The 24,650-nt window shown below is 40.6% G+C and overlaps 1 protein-coding gene across 16 annotated transcripts in view; it reads left to right on the top strand.

Moving 5' to 3' along the window:
* The first annotated feature begins 1,956 nt into the window (after positions 1-1,956).
* The window catches only part of SULF1 (sulfatase 1), a 175,407-nt gene continuing 152,713 nt past the window's right edge, over positions 1,957-24,650 (top strand). For 4 of the 16 annotated variants that reach the window (XM_072734586.1, XM_072734588.1, XM_072734580.1 and 1 more), the window contains exons 1-2: positions 2,194-2,509; positions 3,685-3,794. The gene's annotated coding sequence lies outside the window, so the exon portion shown is untranslated. Of the gene's footprint in view, positions 2,510-3,684; positions 3,795-24,650 lie in introns of all 16 variants that reach the window. The other 12 variants (XM_072734590.1, XM_072734585.1, XM_072734559.1 and 9 more) reach the window with 8 other exon arrangements.

Here is a 24,650-nt window from a genome sequence, read left to right as displayed (position 1 = left end):
AAAAAAATGTGCCACCGTGGACTCATTGTACAATACTTTTGAAAGGTAATGTTTGCGGACGCTGCGCAGAGCAAGAATTAAGTTCATAGGGAATGAGCAGGATCTATTGCTCAATTTGTGTATTTCTTATTTTCGAACAAGTTTTAAGCAGTAGAAATAGCTGAAGTTATCAATAAAAGGGAAATGGTAACTGGGATTTAATGAAAAGATTTACAATCAAGAATAGGACTAAAACGTTTGTGTTAAAAGGCACTTTCAACAATAACGTGGATCAGAGCCAGGATCACTTGGGAAATGTCTTGTAGAAGGTGTGTTACAAGCACAGGGTTGATAAAACACGATTCAACACCTTTATAGTTTCTTCGGTTTTACTTTTGTAACTCAATTTACAGTTTAAGAGAATGCAAACCACCTTAATAATGTCTCGAGGGCCTTCAAAATCTATGCAGTTGAGGTAACCCAGATTTTCAGACATGAGTCTGGTTGGATTAACAAAAAAAAAAAAAAATTAACGAAAAAATTGCCTTGCAATAATTGGCACTATTAAAATTTTTATGGTGCCCAAGGGAAGTTTTAGTCCTGTGGTGCCACTTGCCATTGTTGAAGGTTTCTGTGTTGATTATGTATCTGGATTTAGCTGATTAGGAGTAGTGGTTTAGTACGTATAGTATATATTGTGAAACACACACCTCATAATCACTTCTGGGAAGAAATTAAGCAAATGAATCAGAACTCTAACCTCTAAATCTTTCTTTTTAACTTATCTTCCCTGCAGCCCAGTTATAGGGGGAAAAAAATCACTAACTGAAAATTATAGTTCTTAATTCTGTTCTTCAAAGAATTGCACCAAGAGTAATTTTTTGAGTATCTTAATATAATAGCACATGAAAATGCCTAAAAATCACAAGCTAGTCAAGTCAATTTTGCTAGTTATTGAAATAATTCTCTTTGTGATACTGATGTTCCAAACATGAGATACCCATTTGTAGTCTAGATTTTAACGCTTTGGACAAATTTAAAGGTTGTTGGTTTTTTTTTTTTTTCTTTTTTCTTTTTGGTTTTTATGCCAGCACTCCCCCCTCCCCATCCCAGTTCAAAGAAATTCGAAAGGTGCAAAATTTAAAATGTTGGCTCCCCACAGACACTGTCACTGAGTTGATAATATTTCAAATTCCTATTTTCTTTTTCAGATTTTCAAAATTCCTTAGAAGTCTGATGGCATTTTTGAAGTGGTGAGATTTGTAGCAATTAATTTATTTCCAGATATCTCCTGAAAGCACTGTAACAAGTATAGGCATTTTCTGGTTCAGACTGCTATCAAAGTAATTAGTTCTGTACAACAGTTCAGAGAACTCAAAAAAAAAAAAAAAAAGGAAAGAGAGAAAAAGAAAAAGAAAGAAATGCACGTAAGAAGGAGGTATTGAAATGACCAAAAATCGACAACATTTCAAAGCAAAATTGTTAATGAGCTGTTGGAGCTATATGGACATTATAAGTGCAATTAACTAGAAGCCAATAAAAATAATCAATGACAGAGTGCAGCCCTCTGGTACCAAGTGCTTTTACAAAGAGATGTCTGTGAAAGCAGCAAGTGATTAAAAAAGCCACCTCTATCTATGGGAGTGTGTGCTAGTTTGCATGAGTAGAAACCAAAATGATTTTCATTGACTATTTCTGAAGTTCAGCCTGTGGCAAACAGTGAAGAGCTGTATGTGGGAATAGACAAGTTTGTGCTCTTAGCCATACCCCCACCTCCTTCCTCCCTGGAATGTTGGAGGCAGCCATGAGCTAATCAAAGGAAGGTAGGAGTTTAGATCTCAAAATGTAGATGTCACATTTCAGTGCAAACTACTCCTACATTAGCACTCTATCAGTATGTCAGGATGAATCTTTTATCTCCTGGGGGTGGTGGCGGGGCGGTGGGGGTGGTGGGGGTGGTGGGGAGGGCGCCTCGCTGAGAACATTGCCCTCACCAGGTTGGCAGGGAGAGATTTTTGGCGTTTCTGTGGCGTCCCTCGGCGGGTCCCAGTCATCCCTGGAGGGGGGGGGGGCAAGGGGGGGATGGAGGGAGCACCCCAGGAGTTGTGAAAAGTAACGCACAACTGGCCCCCAGAATAAGTCATTCCCTCCACCTTCCCTTTAGCACCTCCCACTTCTCTCCCCAGCCGTCCTGGCTCTCTGAAATCTCAGGTTACTTGCCTGGGAGTTCTCAGCCCTCCAGCTCCAGTCCTGCCCTCAGCCTCCAGCCCGTGAGAGCCACCCAGCCCCAGCAATTGGATTGGGCAGCCCGTCTTGACACACCACTGTGCTGAGTGCTTGAGGACGTGTTTCACCAGATGGTTGGGGTTAGTGTGTGTCATCACATTCGAGTGGGGATTAGGCGCAGGAAGGCTGCCTTGCTGGAGCTGTGTGGTCTTCTCCAAGTGAGAGTTGCAGGCAAGAGGGCTACTTTGCTTTGGGAAGAAGAGGAATTCGTTTTCTGCAGCCACAAGAAAGGCAGTTTTTTCAGGTAAAGTAAAAGACACTGAATGCTTCTCTCTCTCTCTCTCTCTCTCTCTCTCTCTCTCTGTCTCTTAACATAGTTCTGAATGGAATGCTAGCACAGCACTTGTCAAAGCAAGTTGTTGCCATCCTATCAATGCTGCTATTGTACGGCGGACAGATAACACTGAGCGTAGCTTGGTGCTTGGCTGTCTTTATAGAACTAACACTCCTCATGCCTCGCTCTTGAAGGTGTAGCTAAGAAAACGTCTTTTGGAGCAGTGTTTGTACGCTTTCAGATCCTCGTTCCCTACTCCAAACAGGAGCTCTAAATCGTTCAGAGAGGACGGATCAGGCCAAGAAAGCATTTATTTTAGCTGTCGGAATTAAAATTCACTTTCAAACTGTTGCATTTTACTACTCAGTTTCTAAAGATCCTCTCCAGAGTCTATATCTGAGTTGCTGGGCAGAGATGGAAATGCTTCCTTAACCGGTTTTTAAAACGTACATTGTGTCTGATTTATGATGGACCCAAGTGTTTTTGAGCAAAAAAAAAAATTGGAGATTGGAAACTCCTTAAGAGAAGAGGCTGCCCTCTGAGCAGCTGATAGATCGGCTTTAAAACAAAAATGCTTAGAGCTGGAAGAAAAGCAGAAAAGGAGGAAGTAGGAAAATGCTCTTTAACGGAGTTTATCCTCTTGCAGCTGCAGGGGAGCAGATGGAGGTAATTCATTTGCAGATCTGTTTGTGAAAGTTTTACAAGTCATTGAAAACTAAAGTAGCATCTCTGTAAAGGATCATTAAAGTCACTACATTTATAGGTTTTAAACAGGCTATCTGAAGTGTTAATTAAATGGAAATAGATTTTCTGGCTGGGTTATAAACAAACATTAAAAAAAGGTTTTAATTATAAATTAGTCATTGGAAATTAATGGTCATCCGGTGCCTGAGCAACATAAAATGTGTTGTCGTCATATATGTGAGTAGCTGTTAACGTAACCAATCTGCCAAAAGCACCCACCAAAATTAAATGGAACCGAATGCAACAATGGGGTGTATATGCTACACTTAATTTGTAATATAAAGAAGGCCTTTCAAATCGATGCCTTGTTTTTACAGGGATCAAAAAATAAAAATCTTCATTTTTCACATTTTTGGTGGAGCTAGGTGAGTCAATGAGTTACTTCTTTTGCACCCTGACAGACTTGCCCTCCTACGTCCATGGTCATATACCTGTGGTACTCAAGAATTCTTGCTCCTACTGGACTCCCACATTTGGTAGAGAAACCCAACACTGCCCTTACCCTTTGCAGGTGAGAAATTCAATGAATAAAACTGTATATAAGCTATTCTGAAATAGGAGCTGTTTAATAGGCTGAACAACAGGATTTATGGCTAGAGCTCTGTGATTTTTGTATTCAACTGCGTAAGGATGCCTGTAAAATTATGTTTCCAGTTGCAGTGTACATTTTTTTTTTTTTTTGCAGCCAGACGGTTGATAACTTTTTAATCTTCTTTTTAAAAAGTTTTGATTAAGACAATATTTCAGTCTGGTGTTTAGTTGCCATGCAGAGTGTTCTCTGCTTGGAGTCTCAAAGCCTTCAATGAGAAAGTAACCTCATAAATAACCAGGCACTTATTATGACCGGGTATTATCTGATTCCCAATATTACATAACCCAAATAGGACTAAGTTCATAAGCTGAAGTCTTCTGGAATTCCAGTCATTCCATTATGGCTTTACAATGGAACTGGGGCTTAAAAAAATAAAGACAGAGAGGCAAACTAATATCTCGGGTTCTATTAGGATTAGGACTACATGCCCAGCCTGTAGCAGGTATCCGTGCTGCCCGCCGATGCCATTTCTCAGTATCACAGAAGTATTTCGGAAGAAAGTAAAGTTTCTCCCCACAGGACGGAGATGCGATGCGATGGCATCTAACAAAGGCACGTTCCCTTTAGCCATGGGAGCCCCACAGCAGATGTCATTCACGTTGCAGACTGACCACCAGGCTGCCTGCCCAGGACTTTGACAATCAGGGAGGAAACCCCCTCCCTCCCCAAAAGTCCATTGTATACAGGATTAGGCAGGATGGAAACAAAAAAAGAGAGTGTTAAGAAATAATAAATTCACACCTTGAGAAGGCAAAGTGGTGTGTCACACCCCCCACCGCCGTCCACCCCCCCCCCCAACAAAGCTAAAGTAATAAGAAGTTACTTAGCACAACAAAAAGGCTCTGCTTAAAAGACAATGCCCACAGGGCAATCCCAGTTGCTTGTCAAAATCTAAATCTACGGTTCCAGATGGTAAACATTCAGAGACATATTTATGGTGACTTCTACATACCTCCGTTTGACATTTGGTTTCTTCCTGACAGCACTTGCGCTGGTAACACACATGAAGTTCCCATCAGTGTCGCAACAGCTGTAAAAGTGTTTGAACACCAAGGCTGGCCCTCCCCAGTGAAGGGAAAAATAACCCGGAGTGCAGATCTCCATTTGCACTGTTGATGCATCCTGCTATCTAGGCACGCAGTGAGGTATCTCAGAGGCGAAAAGCCATCTGAAAGCTCGATTCAGTAAGTTGCAAAAGCCACTTTTACGGTGGAGTGAAAAACTAAAATACACGAATCCAAATATTCACTGAACTCGTGCTAGCTCATGAGTGGGAACCTTCATCAAAGAATTAAAAGGGCTCTTCTCTGTTGCCTTCTAAGGAAATGTATGTGACTTCAGGCGGATTGTTGTGGTCATCTCCATTGTGAAGTTAATACTAGAGACAGACAAGTGCCAAGTGTGACACTTTGCATTTCCTTTTCCAACTCTGTATCCACGTGGGAATGCACAGGGGTTTGCTTCTTTTGTATTTTAGATTGAAAATGGTTGACTCTTTACAAATCCATAAAACAAGGTGTGCGATGCTCAGTGTGGAGCTTTCTCCAACCATTGCCATGTGGATGAGGCCAACCAGTGGGTCAGGTCAGGACATCTGGTTCTTTTTTCCCTGTACAGTATTTTTGCGTAGAGAGCATGGAGTATGTTTAAGGGGATTAAAATGTTTAAGGTGCTGACTCTAATAGATTATTTTTATCATCATTATTGACTTTGAGGGAAAAGAAGCCCATGTATGAAATTAATTCTATGGTCATATGGTGAATTTACCTTTACTTTAGGTTAGATCCTTGGGTGGGGGGAGGCATTTGAAAGAAGATATTTTTTGGGGAAAGTTTGTCCTGAAATGTGTTTCCTATTTAAAATATTTTCGATTCTATCTCAATATGCTGGGAAGGAGGGGAATTAGCCTGTTAGCTTTTTTTTTCCCTCTCTAATATCACCCTCACCCCCATGGCTAATCTGTCGTCAAATTCCGTGAGGCCTTCCTTTTAGAACATCTCTCACATCTGGCCCACAGCCACGGCTCCAGTGCAACAATCAAGTCACATGTGGGTCATTACAACAGCCTCCTAGCAGGTCCTCTTGCCTCCATTTCCCTCTTCTGTCCACCATGGCAGCCTGAGCTTCCTAAAACTCTGCTTCCGTCAAAGCGTTTCTGAGCTGAGAATTACTGCTATGAGGGCCCTCGTTACCCACAGAATGAAGTTCACATGATACGCTGGCCATCTGTTATTTGGTCCCAACTTTCAGACCATGTCTTCTACCAAATCAACACCGGAGCACAAGTCTCCTGTTCTCCCCAGGTGGTCTGTTCAGCTCCCACCCCCTCCTGGTCTCTTCTCTTAACCCAGCCACTCTGGTTTTCTAGCTTGTCTGCAAGATGAGAGTCTGTCCTCATGGGCCCTGTTCCCTCCGGTTCTACGTTTGTGAGATAGTGTGTAGACCATCCTCATCACCTCTCTAAACTCATTCTTCAGAATATCAGCTTAAGTCCCATCTCCTCTGAGAAGCCTCTCCTGATTACCACGTCTCATGGATGTTTTCCTTCCCTTGAAGTGGACCATTAGCTCTGTGGGTTGCACTGAGCACAGTCACCTTCTTCTTGTCTTCCACGTTGCCATTTTAATCCCTTGACTCTTCAGGTAGAGTGAAGTCTCTTGAAACAGGGACTGGCTTGGTCCACTTTTGTTGCCCACAGAAGACACTGATAAATGTGTGTGGACTAGCTCACAGAGACATTCAAACATGCGAGGCACTTTTCTCTCTGGTTATCCCACTTTAGAACTCTTTACCAGCTCTAATAGCCTTCTCCATCCATGAGAAGGAAGAGAAAAAAAAGATGACACTTAGCCGGTTGTATTTTGGGGTAGTTTAGAAAAAAATTCCACTTAAACAGTTGTGAAATTATTGCCCCAAATTAAATGTATTATAATGACAGATCTCCATCTATTTCAGCTTTCTCTAATGATGGTAGAAATTACATCTTATAGCTGCCCCTGGTGGTATAAAATTTCAACGATGATTTTGGCAGAAGAGTACAGTCTTTGGGTTCAGACAGATTTTTGTTATTTTTTTAATAGATTTTATTTATTTATTCATGAGTTACACAGAGAGAGACAGGGAGAGACAGAGGCAGAGGGAGAAGCAGACTCCCCGGAGGAACCCCAGGATCGCAACCAGAGCCAAAGGCAGATAGATGCTCAACCACTGAGCCACCCAGGCGTTCCCAGATTTGTGTTCTCATGCAAGGATCACCTCTCAGCAGCTGAGTGGCCTCCAACAGGTGACTTACCATTCACCCCCCTCCTCTGTAAAACAGAGACTGAGCGACTTACCTTGAGGACGATATGAAGAAAACATGTAAAGCAGGCTTGGCGCTTGCACAATAAGTGGGAGAGAAAGAAAGTTGGTGGGAAGACATGGATCCAGGCTGCATGAATGTGTTCATCTCAGCTTATGTTAGTCGTTAATTTCATGCATTTGTGCTGTGTCTTTAGGCTTTTCTGCCACCAAAGGCAGGGGGAAGGGGAAGAGAGCTCAAGAGAATAAGAGTGGTGGAGGCAGAGAGAGATGGAGAGGGAGAGGGAAGGGAGGAGGGAGAGGCTGGGCAGAGGTAGGGAAACGGAGATGGAGGGGGTGGGCGCTTTTGGCATTAGGAGTTTGGAGGAACTGAGTTAATGGATCTATGGGGACAATGGTGACAGTTGAATACACTTTGCAGGGAGGAGCAGAGTCCTGGGCCCTGTGGTAAAGGATAATCAAAGAGCAGGCCCTGGGCTGCAGCGCTGCTGGGGAAACAAAGAGTGGGAGCAGGGGACCCCAGCAGGGAGTTGCATTCACCAAAGGGTCATGTGCTCCTCTTCCTTCCTCCTGGCCCACTATTTAGAAAGAAATAATAACTTGGCAAAACATCGTAGGAGTCAGGTCAAGCTTCCAGAAGTAATTGGTAAAGCAAGATAACCCTTTAGACAAAGCAAGGGGCTTGGACCTTTGCCATCCTTCACCCCCAAACCAAATTTCACAGAAAGTGGAAATCAATCTGCCCCAGCTCTGTTCTGTTCCCTGACTCTGCACCCACTATCGCACACTGAGCCTTCTATCTGAGAAATCGTCTCACAAAGCATTGAACGACGCCACCTCACAAACGTGTCCGTGGACACTGGTCATTCAATTGCAGTTCTCAGGATCTTGGAATAGATCAAAGGGGAGTCTTTTCAATCCTGATCATCTGGTCTGCACCTGCCCCAGGCCACGGAGAGGAAAGAAACTGGAACTCCTCTAAGATAAAGGGCAAGGCAGTATTTCTGGAGATCCCTTCCTCTCCAGCAAACTTGTCTATAGAACCTTCCATTAACAGTTAAGATGCCTGACCTCATCTCAGCTGCAACAACCAGCGTCGTTCACTTTGCCCTCAAAATACATGCTCCTTGTACTACTGCACAATAATGTGTTAAACCTTGTTAATTTTTAAAAAATGTAGCTCTTCATCTTCAAAAGTAAAACTTACTTATACTCTGATTTTCTTTTTAACCACAGAGCTACAAATGCGTAAGACACTATTTCTACATTTTTAAAAATGTGAATCCAAGGGACTCAGACATGCCACTACCTAACTGTAGTGGGTGAGGTTGATATTAAAATGCTATGCTGAATAAATGAACAGACACACTATGTTTCTGAGTGGAAAAAAAAAAAAAGACTCACTGTAAGAGGTGAAGTGTCCCAAAATTAATCTACACATTTTGTGTAATACTAATCAAATTTTCACACAAGGTTAGATGGCTGGCAGTGGGAGCAGAGTTTGGGAACTGGCCAGAGCGCAGATGACTCTGCTTGAATGTAAAATAAGGATTCTAAAGTTCATCTGGGTAATAAACTCATGAGCAAGCCTCGACATTTTTGTAGGAGAGTACCGTAGTATGATAGGGACTTGTTTTTTCACATATCCGTGTATGCTATACAACTACAATGGTTGAATTTTCTATTCTTAAGCCATTGCCTCTGACGTAGATTTCTTATCTACCTTCACGTATTTCTGCTTCTGTTGTGTCCTGCTCGCTTTTAATCTATTTTTTGTTGTTGGCATTGCCCCGATCTTCAGTTCAGCTACAGATTGCTCTTCTTTGATACTAGTTCTGTTGCCACAATTAACTGAAATCCAGAACTAGCATGACTTTGTGTTACAGTTTTTCCCATCTGCAAATGGAGCTAATACTGTATGAACTTTTTCACTTCGTAAAGAACCTAAGATAAATTTGTCTCAGAAACTCAAAGAAAATCTTTCTGAATCCATTCCCTTGATGAAACAAGCCTAAAACATACCAGCCTAAGAGTCTGTCCCACTTTTCTGAGCAATAATAGAACACTCCTAATAAAATAGAAATCTGAATTGCAGAGAGTTTGGTCGATTGTCCAATTTTGTGGTGTGTTGTTATAGCTCATTTATGTTGTTATAACACTTGCTGTATTAATTTAAAATTAAATCGAAAGTTAGACTCTTATAAGATATTAGTTATACCCAGAGTCATGGTGAGAAAAGATTAATTGCATGCCAAGTGTGTGTTTATTAAATTAATTTAGAAGTGTGCACCTGTGGATATTATCTTCAAACTCATATCACTAATATGGCTTAGCACCAAAATCACCTTTCTATAATATAACATGTCCTCTGAATAGACTTCCTGCAAGTTTAAAGCTTCCCCCTTAACCTTCACCTGCCAATAATCAATCTTCCCCTGAATAGAAGTCCCGAGTAAACAGATGTGCTTGGCATTGCATCCAGATATTCTTGAACCTTCAGCTTTTAACTTTCATGTATAAGAAATGCATCCCAGCAGAGGCCCCTGCAAATCATGTGCTCTTTTTTTCCTCTTGAGAGCTTCATGCTGCTAAGAGGAAGAAAGTGTTCTGAATATAGCAGATGAATAAAAGCATGGGCAATGTAATATTTGTCATTTGAGACACCTAGAGGCTTCACATGTGTTGTCATCGTCTTTTTCATTATAGTTTCTATATTTAGTAAAAGAGATTTGGAGGATATACTCAATATCAAACAGCTTAAATTACCTTTGAGCAGTTGAGTTGATGCCCAAAGGAATAGCCACAGTGCACCTTCTAAATAGAATCACAACTAAAAGGAACAGGTTTAAGAAAGCTCCATTGATTCGTTAATTCGTTTATTCCATATGTATTTGAGAGCTTTCTGTGTATTTCTATACCAGTTTGGAGAGAAACACAAAATAATAATATGGCACCATCCTTGCCCTGAAGGAATATCTAATTTAGCTGTGAGGAGAAGACATGCACACAAACAATTGTACAATTGTTTAGTAGTAATGCAAAGAATGTGGTGATTAAGTATCAATTATTTGTCCTAATTAAATATAAAGGACACCAACAGAGCCCCCTATTGGAGGAGCAGGAACTTGAGCCAGGCAAGACTGCTCAAAGTCCTTAAGTAGATGAATGAGAGCAGTGATTCATCTCCATCTTTACAAACTGTGTGGGGTCCAATTTATTTACTTTCTCTTTGATTCAGTCTCCTTCTCCATAAAATGGAGATATGGTTACCACAAAGGGTTGTTATGAAGGTTAAATGAGATAATAAAAGTAAGATGCTTCACACAGGGCGCAGACCACAGTAAGCGCTCCACAGCTCTTTTTCCAAGACCGCGGAAAGCTCCGCTTCAGTGAGGACTTGAACTTAAGCCAGCCTGTCAATTTCACGTTAAAACACAACATTTTTGAATCAGCACATTTGCATAGATGCACTTTGGGGATACAATGAAGGCAGGTGCTAGGCAAAGACGAGAAGGAAGAGAGGGAGGGAGAAAGGGAGAAAAGAGGAGTGATAGAGAGAAGAGCAAGGAGGAAGAGGAAGAGGAAGAGTGTGGTCCTTTGATGCCTCTACTCTGCTCTCTTGTCTTAATCATGTCACAGAGAGCTACATTAGGCTAGCTTCTAGAGTGTTCTGACACGTCAAGTAGACAGGTTAGACTTTATAGTTAAACTGGTGCCTTAGGAAGTTTAAACAGTAGGTTTTTCAAGAATGAGGAGAGAGAGAGAGAGAGAGAGAGAGAGAGAGAGAGAGACTGAAAGAGAAAAAGACAATTGGGAGGGTACCAAAAGTCAAAAAAAAAGAAAAGAAAAAAAGGTTGCCTAGTCCCAATGATGATGTTGAGATGTTGAGGAACGGTTGAGTGGAGAAACATTATGAAGAAATAAATAACAGTATCAACAACTTGGTGATTGGTCAAATAGAGGACAAAGAAAAGACAAGTGACAAAGATTTCCTTGAGCTTTCAAACCCCACAAACGGGAATAGTGACACCACCCCCTAAAGAAAGTGGGGGTGCTGGAAGTAGAATTTCATTTTGCAGTACCATAAATTTCGAAAATGACAATGGTCATTACGGAATAAATGCCTGTATGGTATCTGTAAATTAATAGCCTTGAAAGGGAAAAAACTTTATAATGAAAACATGGCAAACATGTGCATATAAATGCCCAACAATGTAATTTAAACATGAACTTGAATTTCCTGATCATCGATGATACAAAAGATAGAATCCATATATATTTTTTTAATTCCTCCTTAGATAAAAGGGATCTTCTCTCAGATTAAGAAAATGGCTGGTCAAATAACTATTCTAGTGTTTTTAAACTCTGGAGGAAGTAATGAAATTTCAACTCAGAATAACAAACTACCTCTGTTAAATACCTATAATTCTCTTCTCTCAATTAAGAAAATGCTGGTGGAGAGGGACATATAATTTAAAGAGTCTAGAGGCAAGAAGAAATGAAATATTTAAGTTGCTTCTGTTCACAAACCTTCAGATTCTAATTTAGAAGAGCTGAGTCGGACATCCTTTTTCAGAATGTCTGAAGGACTTATTTTACAAATGATACAGACCTTTCTTCTTTATTCACTACAAAGACAAATCATTCTTAATTTTGAGATTTGGGAAAGGTTTCCCCATACCATCTCCTACTTTTCTTTCTATCCCCTCTCACTTTGCCTTTTTATTTTATTTGTTTCAGTCATATTTCATGTTAAGATCCTCTTCAAAATAGGAGAGTCATGCTTTAGTCACTTCCTTATACTAGATCAATGGAAAGGTTTGGGGAGTAAATATAATTTTATTGCAAGTAGAAGATTGTATTTGCCATTGCAAACTCTGGCATTAAGTGTTGAGAGGCAGCATGATTGAAAGAATGCACTACTTGAGTCAGCAAGATTTGGAATTAAAATGCAGTCTGATTACTAGAAATTTGTGGGGATAGCATTGACCTGTGGAGACTTGACAGCATTCTGGTTCCTCAAAAGAGACTTGGGTGCTATTCAAGTTTTTAATGAAGACTTTGACCTGTTTCATTTTATTCAACTGAGTTTTCTGAACCATGTTCCCTGGTTCCTATGGGAGAAATGCCAGCCTAAGTAACAGCACCTGTAATCCATTTCTCATTCAGGGTTGCCATGCATGATGGTCTAATTGGCATAAGCCAGTTTATATTTGAAAGCTATTAATGGCTAATGATTTAATTGGTACTTCATGAGGCATCCAGTTTAATGAACCAAGGAGAAAAGATATAATACACAAGAGCCATAGTTAGATCGATAAACATCATCTGCAGCAAGCACAAAAGTTGGGCTTTGCTGCCAAGTTTAAGATCAAGTCAGATCTCTTCACCTGGTATCCCCTTAGGTCAATGGGCAGGTGTGCTTGCACTGGGGACTGGGGTATGGAACATGAGCTGATATTCCTAAACTTCTTAATTCCAGACCATCTAAATTCTGATTTCAATTCAGGATTCTACTCCTACATGTTCTACCTCTAGCTCTGTCTAGAGGGAAAAGGTATCTTGAATAGAAATGTGGTTTTTGTAAAATAATAATAATAATAAGATTTAGTAGTGAGGAAGAGGGAAGAATATGAATCTAGTCAAAATATGCTCTGTCGGAGAGCCACTTTTTTGACACACACACACACAAAACAAAAACAAAAACAAAAACAGAGAGAAAATATGCTATATGCTTCATGTATAGCAATTGTTATTTTCATTAGGCATTTTGCTCCAAAAAGAGCTATCTGTCATTGATCTACCATTCTGATCAACCACTGTAGTAGTCTCAGAAGTGGAACCGGAGATGTTCAAACAGTTGCTTCTGCCACTGTCATAACCCCTATGGAAGCTTAGAGCATGCCACTGGACTGCCTCATTGGCTTCAGGTAAATCATATTTCATGCTGGGCAGGTAATAAGTTTAAATGTTACTAGCAATGAAGTGAAATTCACTGAATAATGGCAGTAATGTTATAGTTAGGAAAAAGAGGCACGGTTGTAGAGTGGAAAAAAAAACATCGAAAACCTAGATTCTAGAACTTGGCTACTATTGGTATTGTGATGCTGAGCATGGCAGTTAACCTTTGGGGAACATGTTGCTCCCCCCCCCCCCCCCATCTAGATTATATTATTCTTTACTGGCAAACTCTGCTCTTCCCTTATAACAAGCCTAAATAAATAAAACATTCTCCTTGAAACTGAAAGGCATGGTGGGGGGAGGGGGGGAAGGAGAAGGACTTTAATCCAGATTTGCCTCACCTCATGCTTCTAATTTGAGCTCTGTTCTTTATCTTTTTCTTATTCCCACTCATTTTACATTCCACCGTTATACTACCTTCCTTTAGCGCTCTTTCCCCTTGTCACGCTATTACCCTAAAACAACCATCTTTCAATTTTCTACAGCATCCAGTTTAAAGAAAATATCAGCATTTAGGGACCTGCATAATCTTTTCCACTATAACCACCCCGTTTTCCGCATATACTTTCTGCTCTTCGCCAAGCTGGTATGGCAGCTCCTGAATTTACATCACTTACTTCTACTAAGCATTTGCTCATACCGTGTTCTGGGCTGGGGCTGTCCTCCCATCCTGCTTCTGAATCTCCAGATTTCACCCATTCTTGAAGAAAAATCACCCCCATTCCTTCTATGGAGCTTTTTTTCCCCAACTCTTCCAATAATAGAACTATGGCTTCTCATCGGTGCCCTCTCACCACTTAACTCTTGTCATATAATTTTAGCTCTTGATTAGGTACAATTTTGCATTTATTATTATTCTTCATAGATTTTTAAGGACAACTGGGATAGAAAATTGCATTTTGGTTATTGAGAAATTTTAGCAAACTAATCAGCAGCAAATCCACAGTTACACTAGGCAATTCTTTGATAATGTGAAAGGCACTATCTTATGTGCTGGTTCTCTGGCTTAATTTTTTTTTTCCATCTTCTGCCCACATCACTTTCCAGGGCTGCATTTGAGCCAGCTGGATTCCATCCAGAAACAGATTCAAATAGACAATAGGCCAACTCGAATTCCCATCTTCCTTGATTAGATGTGAAATTGTATAGCTGGGTGTCACTCACATGCCAGCCACTCAGGATTCTATGTTATCAATTAATTTCTGTTGAGAGCTGAACTGAGGAGTTTGTGACAATTCCGTTTCTAAGGACCTGTAAAATTATGGCTAGACAAGAATTTCAGAGATAGTGACAGATATATAGACTTGTGTCATCTGAATGAATATATTCACTATCTGCTGCATAGCATAAATTAAAATGCCCTATAAACTCCGTAGTAAATCATCCTGGTTTTCTCTCTCTCTCTCTTTTTTATTTTGTAGTATTTTTTTGATTGTAAAAATTCTTTGGCTAGGAGCTGAATTCTCAGTCGGAGGACAATTAGCCAGTCCGATGACAGGCTTTAAATTACACAAAAGAAAAGGGAAGTTAACACACATTCTGTCAAAGGTACTGGATCCTTTTTCTTGTAGTTGTTAAAAATAATTGAGAATTATGAATAGATTTTCCAGGAAAGATATATAAAATACTATAGAAACACAGAACGTTAGAGGTATTCCTTAGAGATCATCTAAATAAAATCCAGGAAACTGAGGCCTGGGGCTATTGAGTGACCTGCCTAAAATCACAAAAGTCATTTTTACCATAGAAACTACTACAAGCTAGGTTTCACCAAGGAGTGCAAGTCAGTTAAATCTTCCAGGACAGAGGGAGCTCACGTGTCAATTGTACATTAGGACCTAACAAGAATGTGAAGGTATGAGCCCAGCTTTGTTTGTGACCATGGACCTTCTTGCTGAGTGCCATGATGAATAATCAGGTACTGTAGAGAATTCTTGAGACTGGAACAATACCAGAAAAAGCATTTATCGTTCAGGCATATTCCCTGCAGAAAATCCATTCTCACACAAATACCCAAGCACCGTTGCTACCGATGCAAGTTATGTAGCTTTAGTATAGAGAACCTTCTTTGTGGAAGTATGTTCTAACCTATGCTAAAAGGGTGCTATCCACAGGACAATGACAAAGTAATCGTTATTCCTTCAAAACACTGGAGGAAAATGTTAGTTGAACTAAATCATTGGAATTTGCAATATTTGGGTAAGCAAAGTGGATACACCATTTCCGTAACACATAAAACTGAATCTGAGAGAGGACAAGCCCACGTGTAAAGAATTAATAAATGGACTAATCAGCATTAGAATTCATGTTTTCTAACTCCTATTTCACTGCTCCATGCTTCAAATGATTCCAAATATATCACATTTTCTCAATATTAGGGAAACCTGTTGCATTAGAACAGTTGAGCTGTTCCTCAGAAACATCACCTCGTTGAGAAATAAACATCTGAACTTCTTACTCAGGTACTGGGGTTTTCCCAAGAGAAATCTAAGAGCAATAGTCTTCATAGTTTAATAAATTACATGAGTGCATATCCCGTTATATATCTGTATAATTTATGTTTAAAACTGATTTATTTATAAAGGAGGTAAAATCAATCATTATTGGATTATAAATGTATTTCCTAGTCATTAACTTACTTTTTTTGTGTTGTATTATAAAGAATAACAATTTAATAACTCAAAATAAAAGATTAATTTAGAATGCTTAAGTGTGGTTTGGACTTTTTGAAAAAGTTTTGTTTCTAAAACGTGTTCTAGATTTCCTTTTTTCATTGTTGTTGTAAGTATCTAAAGGAAGCCATTATGATTTTCAGGGCAATGAAAGAAATATGTGACCGGAAAAGCAGTGTTTTTACAAATATTTTTAAGTTATTGGTCGTATTTCACTCCACTGGAGAATGTAGATCGCAAATCTGGTTGGAATTATAAAGAAATCAAACTTACCAGAATTACAGCTTCTGATGAAAGGGAGAATTCTGCTGAGAACGTAAGGATAATGTGGCAGAGTGATTACCTGTTTGTCACAGAGCTAAACTTTACGACAGCGAACACTGGAAAGGGATTCTATGAAAATTATTTCTCTGGTTCCTGACAATACTTAGTTCATACCGTCTTCGACTACGCCTGCACGTTGAACACTTGCGTAAAACATGCTTTCCTTTTTCCTGTTTGTATTTGTAGCCCTGCCATTGAGCAGCAAATGCTCTTGAGTTTCTGTGACCTTCTCTTAAACATGCTCAAGATCTCCACCAAAAATACCACCCAAAATGGCAAGCGCTCACAGGCAAAACACAGCATAAAGATTCAAGTCCTTGCAGGAGGACTAGCCCTGTGGCAAAGTGGGAGAGCATCTTTGTTGTTTCTCTCACTCATCATAGAGGCTCGTAAGGAAGCTCTCACCTTCAGCTTGTTACAGACATACACGACGGACTTTCTCAGTGTGTACCCCCCCCCCCATGATTTGCAAGTCCTCTGAAGTTCTATGTAATTGGATTTTTCCCAATTTAGGAAACACACATCCCTTTGTTTCATATAGCAAGTCATACTTCCCCCAGTGCTATCTCTCAAACATTTATTGGATTTCGACAACCCTGTGGAGCATTCATGTATCACATACAATGATATGTGCCCCTTTTAAAGAATTAGAAACAGAGCTGCATTCTTGGGTGATCTACTCTGAGAAATATTTAGAGGTGTATATATATGAGGTGTTCATATGTATATGAAGGGGAGGAGAGAGCAAGTGAGCAATTGACAAAGGAATTGGGGCCAATTGATTACAACAGATGAACCTGAGTAAGTCATTCTTGCCACTTTTCTGTAAGTTAACTCAACTCCCCATACCTCAGTAGAGGGTTGTTTGTAATTATTTTCAAATACAAATGTTTTTAGAGAGCCCCAGGGGAGTTAAGCAAGTCACAGATGCAAATAGAGCTGATCTGAGGCACTTGTAAAGAACTAGAATCCAGAGTTTCTATTTCTCCACACTTCCTCCAAACTTATAACTTATTTATTTATAAATTGAAAAGTAATGTCCACTTAAAGTATTTATAAACCACAATCACAACTTCTCCAATCAGTCACCAATAATCAGTACCAGAGCCCAGGAAAACTCATTATTTATCATATTATCCTTTGCAAATCATTTTTACAATCCTCCTTTATTTGACCCTCGTAATTCCTTTCTTTAAAAAAGATTTATTTATTTATCCATGAAAGACACAGAGAGAGAGAGAGAGGAAGAGACACAGGCAGAGGGAGAAGCAGGCCCCCTGCAGGGAGCCCTATGTGAGACTGGATCGCAGGATCCCAGGATCATGATCTGAGCCAAAGGCAGATGCTCAACCACTGAGCCACCCAGGCATCCCTGACCCTCATAATTCCTTGAATTAAGTAGATAACACAGGCAGAACTGGACCCATTTTACAGAATAAGAAACAGGTTATGAAGGTAACGTATCATTATTATTCACAGCTACTAAATGGCAGAGTCATAGTCTACAGATACACAAGTCCCAAAATTCTGGAACCAGTACTCTTTCTGATACATCCTCTTGATGCTGCGGTGCCTTTTTCACACCCCTAATGACCATATCTAAATTTTGGGGGGCTCATGTTGTATTTAGTAATAGAAAAAAATAACATTCTCTTAAAGAAAAATGACTGAGAAAGATACCTATGTTTTATTTACTAATACTACCTATAATAACAGCTAAGATTTATTAAACACTTACCTATCATGTACAAGTAAATGCTTTCTGTACATTATCTAATTTAATTCTCTTCAATACCTCTATGACCTAGAGTCCCCATCATGCAAACAAGGAAACAGGATCTGAGAGCTTGACTAACGTGATTGATATAGTTAACCATAGGGACCAGATCAGCACCCAGACACCTCCAGACTCTCTATTATTAATTAAATCCTCCTTTTTCCATTAAGCTTGGTTGATAGTTTAACCAATTTCTTTATCATATGACTGGTAGTTTTTAAAATTCGGTTAGTGACAATTTTTTCCAAGAACTTAGTTTGTATGGAAAGACGTAAGTATGAAAAAGCAGTACCGCATCTTATTTACATCAACAGTGGCTCCTGACATACAGGGAGCATTCAATAAATATTTGCTAAGTGAATGAATGATCTTTGGAGCTCTCTATAAAGCTTTTAAGATGTCATGATCTGGGCAACCCAGGTGGCTCAGCGGTTTAGCACTGCCTTCAGCCCAGGGCCTGATCCTGGAGACCCTGGATCGAGTCCCACGTCGGGCTCCCTGCGTGGAACCTGCTTCTCCCTCTGCCTGTGTCTCTGCCTCTCTCTCTGTGTCTCTCATGGATAAATAAATAAAATCTTTAAAAAAAAAAAAGTCATGATCTAAATACTTAAACACAAGACCTAAAATTTAAATTGGTTCAATTCACCAAACCTCGGGTTTATAGTAAAGGACACCTTCTCAGAGCCAGAAAGAAGAAATAACAAAAGAAAACAAATTCCACATTTTTAAAAAAGTCTTTGGAAAGTTGAACTGCTCTGTCGATAAGCTGACAGGTGTGGCTTTTGACTGCCCAAACAACCTCTTAGATTATCATCTCTTGTCTATATGACCAAAAGGGATGCTCAGTCGCACTGTTAGTTGGACTTTATGGTTTTTCTCTTTGCTGTAATCAATTGGGAGGAAAAAAAAAAGTGAACCCATCTGACTTTCTAAGGTGCCCTCACAGGCACCCCCTACCCCCTGAGCAATGATACAGGAAGACCAGTCAGGGAAGAGGGGAGCTCAGGATAAGCAGTAGAATATACAACGTAATGTTTCCCCTCTCTTCTTCCAACCCACACTTACAGCCCTTCCTTTTGTGGTTTCTTCCCCCTCCAAAGTTTTCGATAATACTCATCTGTATATATTTTTCCTCAGATAAGAATCGTTAGGTGAGCTGAGAAGACCAGCTCCGCCTTCTTCCTTTCTCTGTTAGTAATATGACCCCTGTCCTGACCCCTCATAGTATCACAGCACACAGACACCTCAGGTGCACCACTTAACCTTACTGCAAGGTAAGGGATGTTCACGGTAAAAACTGCATTCATGGAAGTCAGTCACATATCAGGACTCATGTTACTCAGCTTGGCACCTGTTTAAAGCATAGAGCAATTCCTTTCAGGAACGGCCCATTATCACTCCCTTTGCTGTCCATCATCCTTGCCTCAGGCTCTGGCTCTTAGCCTCTCATTCTTCTTCCTAATGCACCTGCCAGCTCCAGACAGGGGTACTTGCAGATTCTGCAGAATGAGGCTTTTTCCTGTCTCGGTCCTCTGCCAGCATCCCTCAGAGAGTGCGTGCTCTGCAGTCAGGTGTGCCCAGGTCTCTGTCCCACCCAGCTTCTGCGTTCTCTCCATCTTCTCGGCCCGATCTGTGCTCCTACGCTTTGCCCCAGTTCCTCTCTCAGGCATCTATGTCTTTACGTGCAGATTATTTCTTTGCCTGCTCACAGAAACACTGGAGGGGACCGTCTGAATTTGGCACACACTGAATTTCTTGGTTGATGTTCTCTCTGTTCGTATTTTCTACGTCTCTCTAACCCACTGTTTTCTAGCAAAGGCTTTCTCAGGATTTCTTTCTTTTTTTTTAAGATTTTATTTATTTATTCATGAGAGACACAGAGAGAGAGAGAGAGAGAGAGAGAGGCAGAGACACAGGCAGAGGGAGAAGCAGGCTCCATGCAGAGAGCCTGACGTGGGGCTCGATTCTGGGACTCCAGGATCAGGCCCTGGGCTGAAGGCAGGTGCTAAATCGCTGAGCCACCCAGGCTGCCCTCTAGGGATTTCTAACAGAAAGCCCAACACCCTGTGTTTACCTGATCCCTCGAATAACTGTTTGTCCCTCAGGCTGAAGTCACAACAATAACAGTCATGTTATTGTTTATGATTATCAATCATTGCCTTTTTTAAAGGATCCCTATTGTTTTCCTTTATATAATTAAATATTCATATTTAAGCATAGAAACCTAGGCAACGGTTGACAGGGTCACCCCTTGGCTAACGCTTACTGAAAAAAAGGAATATCTTTTTTATTCAACTGGGGCAATTAATACCAAACTCATGCTTAGGACGGGAACTCCCCTAAAGGACTCAGAAAAGGGAGAAGAAACCGAAGCATACTGCGTACTTAGCACATGATAGACGCTGCTATTCACATTCAGGCTTTGTTATTCCTGTCTTAGCTGGTCTAGTTCTATAAGTAAACGAACTAGGTGAAAATACTACACACCTGTAGAGCTAGGAATTGGACCCAAGTCCGCCTGTCTCCGAAAATCAACACCGTCTCTCAAAAGAAAGTTCTATATAAATGCTCAACGGTAAAACCCAGTCATTAATCACGTGAAAGCAGTTTACATTTTCCTGCAATTTACACCTTTTTTTTTCCAGACTAATTAAATCTCCAATGCTGGTGAAGTGCTTCTTCCCACAATTTACTAGGTTTTTGGGTAAAAAGCTAAATGAAGTTTTGCTGTGAAGCTGGCGAGGAAGAGAAGACTGAGCTTCCAATAAAAACTTGTTAACTGGTGTGCAATACTGTGCCTATTAAGAGCGAAACTCCTACAGAATACAGACTGGTCTGTACGTTGCTTGTTAGGGCCGGCCTAAGTGCTCATCTCTTCGCCTGGTCCCTTGGGCTCATGCCCAAGCCAGCCTTGGGAGGGTGGGAAACAACCCCCACCCCCAGGAAAACACTATTGGTAATTTGGAATCTAGGGCACCCCAATGCACGTGCTGCTCCATGTTTTCTGTAAGGCATTATCACTGTTCCAAATAAGCAAGACATACACGTGCTTACTTAATGTTTTCCTTTGATTTACATGCCCTTGCTTCTTAAATCATTTCCAGAAATCCTTAGGAAATGTGAAATAAATGTGTTATCTTTTCCTCCAACAGAATGTCAGATCACTTCTTGAAAGATCCTTTCCAAATGCTTTAGTTCAAACCAATTTTAACAAACTTGAATATATACGCCATAATTAGGAAGCCAATTTATTCAGTTAATTTGCATCAGTCTAAATAATTTTTCCTGACAGATGACTTCCGTTCTGAGTACCAAGTACTTTTTAATCCTAGTCAGGTTATTGCTAAGGATAAATGATTTCACATTTCTCATAAAGATGCCAGTCATTAAGAATATTAACGCAAATTCCTTCCCCTTGAATAGAAATGAGCTGTTATGTTAGCAATGTTGCTGCGTCAGCTTTTCTATTGTCAAATACAACAAATGATGAGAAAATCAATTTACTCTTTAGAATTAGTCAAGTGAGGAATCCTTTGAAGTGGGGGTGCAGGGTTTTGCCTGGGTTCTATAATCACATAAAAGCGGGTACTGTATATATGTTGGTAAAATGTTGTGAAATTTAATGAGGACTATTTGCTGCCGTAGACCTTCCAGACAGAATCTATCTCTGAAAAAGAATTCCCCAGTCCTAAAATAGAGGTTTGATGAGCAGCAGATGTGGTTTAAATGAACCCTTGTTCAACTGAACTAAGAATATATTTTGATCTGTAGGAGGCGTGGGCCAGAAAAGGGGGTGGAGGGGTGATCCTAGCACAGCCTCAGCGCTGAGCTTGGTTGTGGAGTTTGAATATATTTATTTACCCCATAAAGTTTCTCTTGTGAGGCAGGATGCAAATGAGCTTTTAGTTAATACTCTCTAATAGTCCGAGGATGCCATACATGCTGCTTACGAAACAATTTACAGTTTTACTTTGTAGTGCAAGAATGTGTGGAGGAAAGAAATTCAATCGGTAGCCATAACCTTTAGAGTGATCTATGCCCTGGCAATGATTTCCAAGTTCCACAACTTTGTTTCTCCACCCATAAAGGGAAGATTAGATCGTTGTTCAAGAATGACAAGCATTTAATATTTGGAAATGACTAAATAATGAAGTGCCTGGATTCTATAGAAATGCTAAGGAGAAAAGAAGATTAATTTCAAACCAAAATCTAGTACAAACATGACCTTCCTATTGCAAATCTCATGAATAGGAAAAGAAATTACATCTAAAGCTTTGTTTCTAGGGCTCAGAATTTGGAAATATATTAATATTGGAATGTTTCAGATGGGAAAAAATAGAGACCTGTTTATTATAATCTCTAGTCTGTGGAGATGAGAAAAATTCTTTCTGCTACTTTTACAGAAAGAATGCAGTTAGTAAATATTTAAATGACGGGAACGGAAGGGTCATCTTTTCTTTTGCCATTAGGCAGGGCTAAACTTAAGTCATCTCAGGAAAGAGAACAATGCTGTTGCTCCCAAAAATCTCCAGGTGAGAATGATAAAAATTAAAACGAGCAGATGGGAAAGCTCTAGGGCCTTGAAATTAATAAAGGTCAGTTCTGGCTGACATAATTTCGGTTAAAATTCATTCCTATTCGCAAACAGCCTGACACTTAGCAAAACTCCAAAGGAAGTGATATTTGGCACCAGTTCTCTGAAAATTCCATTTAGTATTAGTATTCGTGTCTGGTCATTGTTTTGATCACCTCCTCTTCACTCCGACGGTGAGGAAAGTCCTGATCTAAGGTTCTAGAATGACCAAACGCAGGACATCCGACACTGTACACATGGGATCAACAGGGCTTGTCAATGACATATCCTAACCACCCAGGGAGGAAGACACTCCATGCCTTTCGAGCTGCACAGAGGTTGCATTTGGGAAGAGAGTTGAACAAGAAAAGGCTGTTGGGGGACAGGCTTTGTAGTAACAAGAGGGTGAGGTGTACCTTGATTTCCAGGGTGGGATACGGTCGGCTTGTTTCAATGACTGTGTGGTCTGGCAGGGAAATGAAACTTATTAGGTTGAGGACCAGGTGGAGCGCAGCTGGTCCAGCTGCAAGAAAGCGAGCCAGGTGGGGAGCCTTTCGCACTCGGGAGGGAAGGGAGTTTGCTTTCCCTTGGCTATATATTTGGCCCCTCGAAGAGTAACATCTCTGCCACACATACTGTGGCTCATGGGAAGAGAGGCGCTTTTGACCGGATTAATGAACATGGCAATGTGAACAGTCTTCTAGCGAGAGTATTGTCAGGCCAAGCCTATAGAAGTAGCTAGCTGACTCCTGCAGAAGTATCCTTCGTGACCCACTTTGATTTGCAGGAGAAGCGGAAGAGAGCCCCAAATCATCCAGACAGATTACATATTTAATTCCTCACTTGATTTTAATTTGCCACAGTGTGAATGTTGAGTAACTTGAGACTTAGAGCCGAAGGGCCGAACATGGTCCAGCTCACTGAAGTGAAGGGGTTTCTGCTCTTCGATTTGACATGAAGAATTCCGTCAGCAAACAGTCAGGTCTCTCTCCCTTTCTCCGCTATTTGGTAAGTGAAAAGATAAAGGATGTAGGGAGACCAGTGGCTTCAGGCGGAGCTTGGACATCTGAAGTTAATGCTGGGCCTGTCTGTAAAGTCTTGGGGAAGGCATTTAATCTCTCTGGCCCCCAAGTTCTGTACTTTTCCATGAACAAGTTAAACTAGATCAAGAGTATGAGAGTACTTTTTTAGTAGCAAAACCGTTGTTTTCAAACAAAACTTAAGGTCGCTCCATAAAAGTGAAATGAAGCTTTGTGTCCACCTTCCACCTTTCCTCCTTCCCAGTTCTTCCCCAAAGATTCCTAAAGCTATTCCTCCGGGGCCTAGGGTTCCTTAGAACCCAGTTTGAAAACCAGCAGATGAGCTACTAACTCAGGTCCCCACCAGCTTTCAGCAGAATGGAAAAATTGTAGTCAGGGTAGCCAGATAGATGTGGGTTCAAATCCTCGTGTTACCAGTTTCTCCATCTGAAAAGCAAAGATAAAAATTGCTGTTTTAGGACAATCGCTACGTGAAGAAATGCATGAGAAGCATCTAGCCAGCGCCTGAACCTCGTAGGGCCTCATAAATGGTAGCTATAATAAACATTAGGGCTCTGATCTGAGCAGGACAAAGTGAGGAAAGATCCTATACATGAACTACTCAATTGAGTAGTTCCTCTGTAATTCCTGAAGCCCAAACCCCAAGAACTTAAGGCTAACGTTTCTCTTTAGAACCTGCATTGGTTTTTATTGTTCCAAATTAGTGGAGGCGGGAAAGTTCTTCTAAATGACTGAGCATTTTGTATGTACTGGAGAGCTTGTACGGTGTAGACACACCCTAAGTCTCTTAAATGACGCCATGGTCGATCCAACCACCACAGATGGAATTTAAAGCACGTTGCTCTCACCAAAGAATAACAGCGGAAACGTCATTAAGAACACTCTAGCACGAAGCCATAAGAAATTCAGTACCTGACAGCTCACGGTCTGTGTTTCACCCTGTATCATAAAACAATTCACCCGAGAGCTGTTGTTCATTCGTGGACCTGCTGTGGTGATAGCCTGCGTTCTTTCAGTCATGGAGGAGTTCCCCCCATAAAATGCATCCCAGAAGTCTGATTTCTGAAAAATCTCACCTTTGGGGAATTTTCCTGGCATTCTATTAAGTAAGCACCACTTTATAGGTCC

The sequence above is a fragment of the Vulpes vulpes genome, chromosome 13 (assembly GCF_048418805.1).
Source record: "Vulpes vulpes isolate BD-2025 chromosome 13, VulVul3, whole genome shotgun sequence".
Taxonomy (NCBI): Eukaryota; Metazoa; Chordata; class Mammalia; order Carnivora; family Canidae; genus Vulpes; species Vulpes vulpes.
The sequence above is the reverse complement of the archived record's forward strand: the minus strand, read 5'-3'. Positions and strand labels throughout refer to the sequence as shown.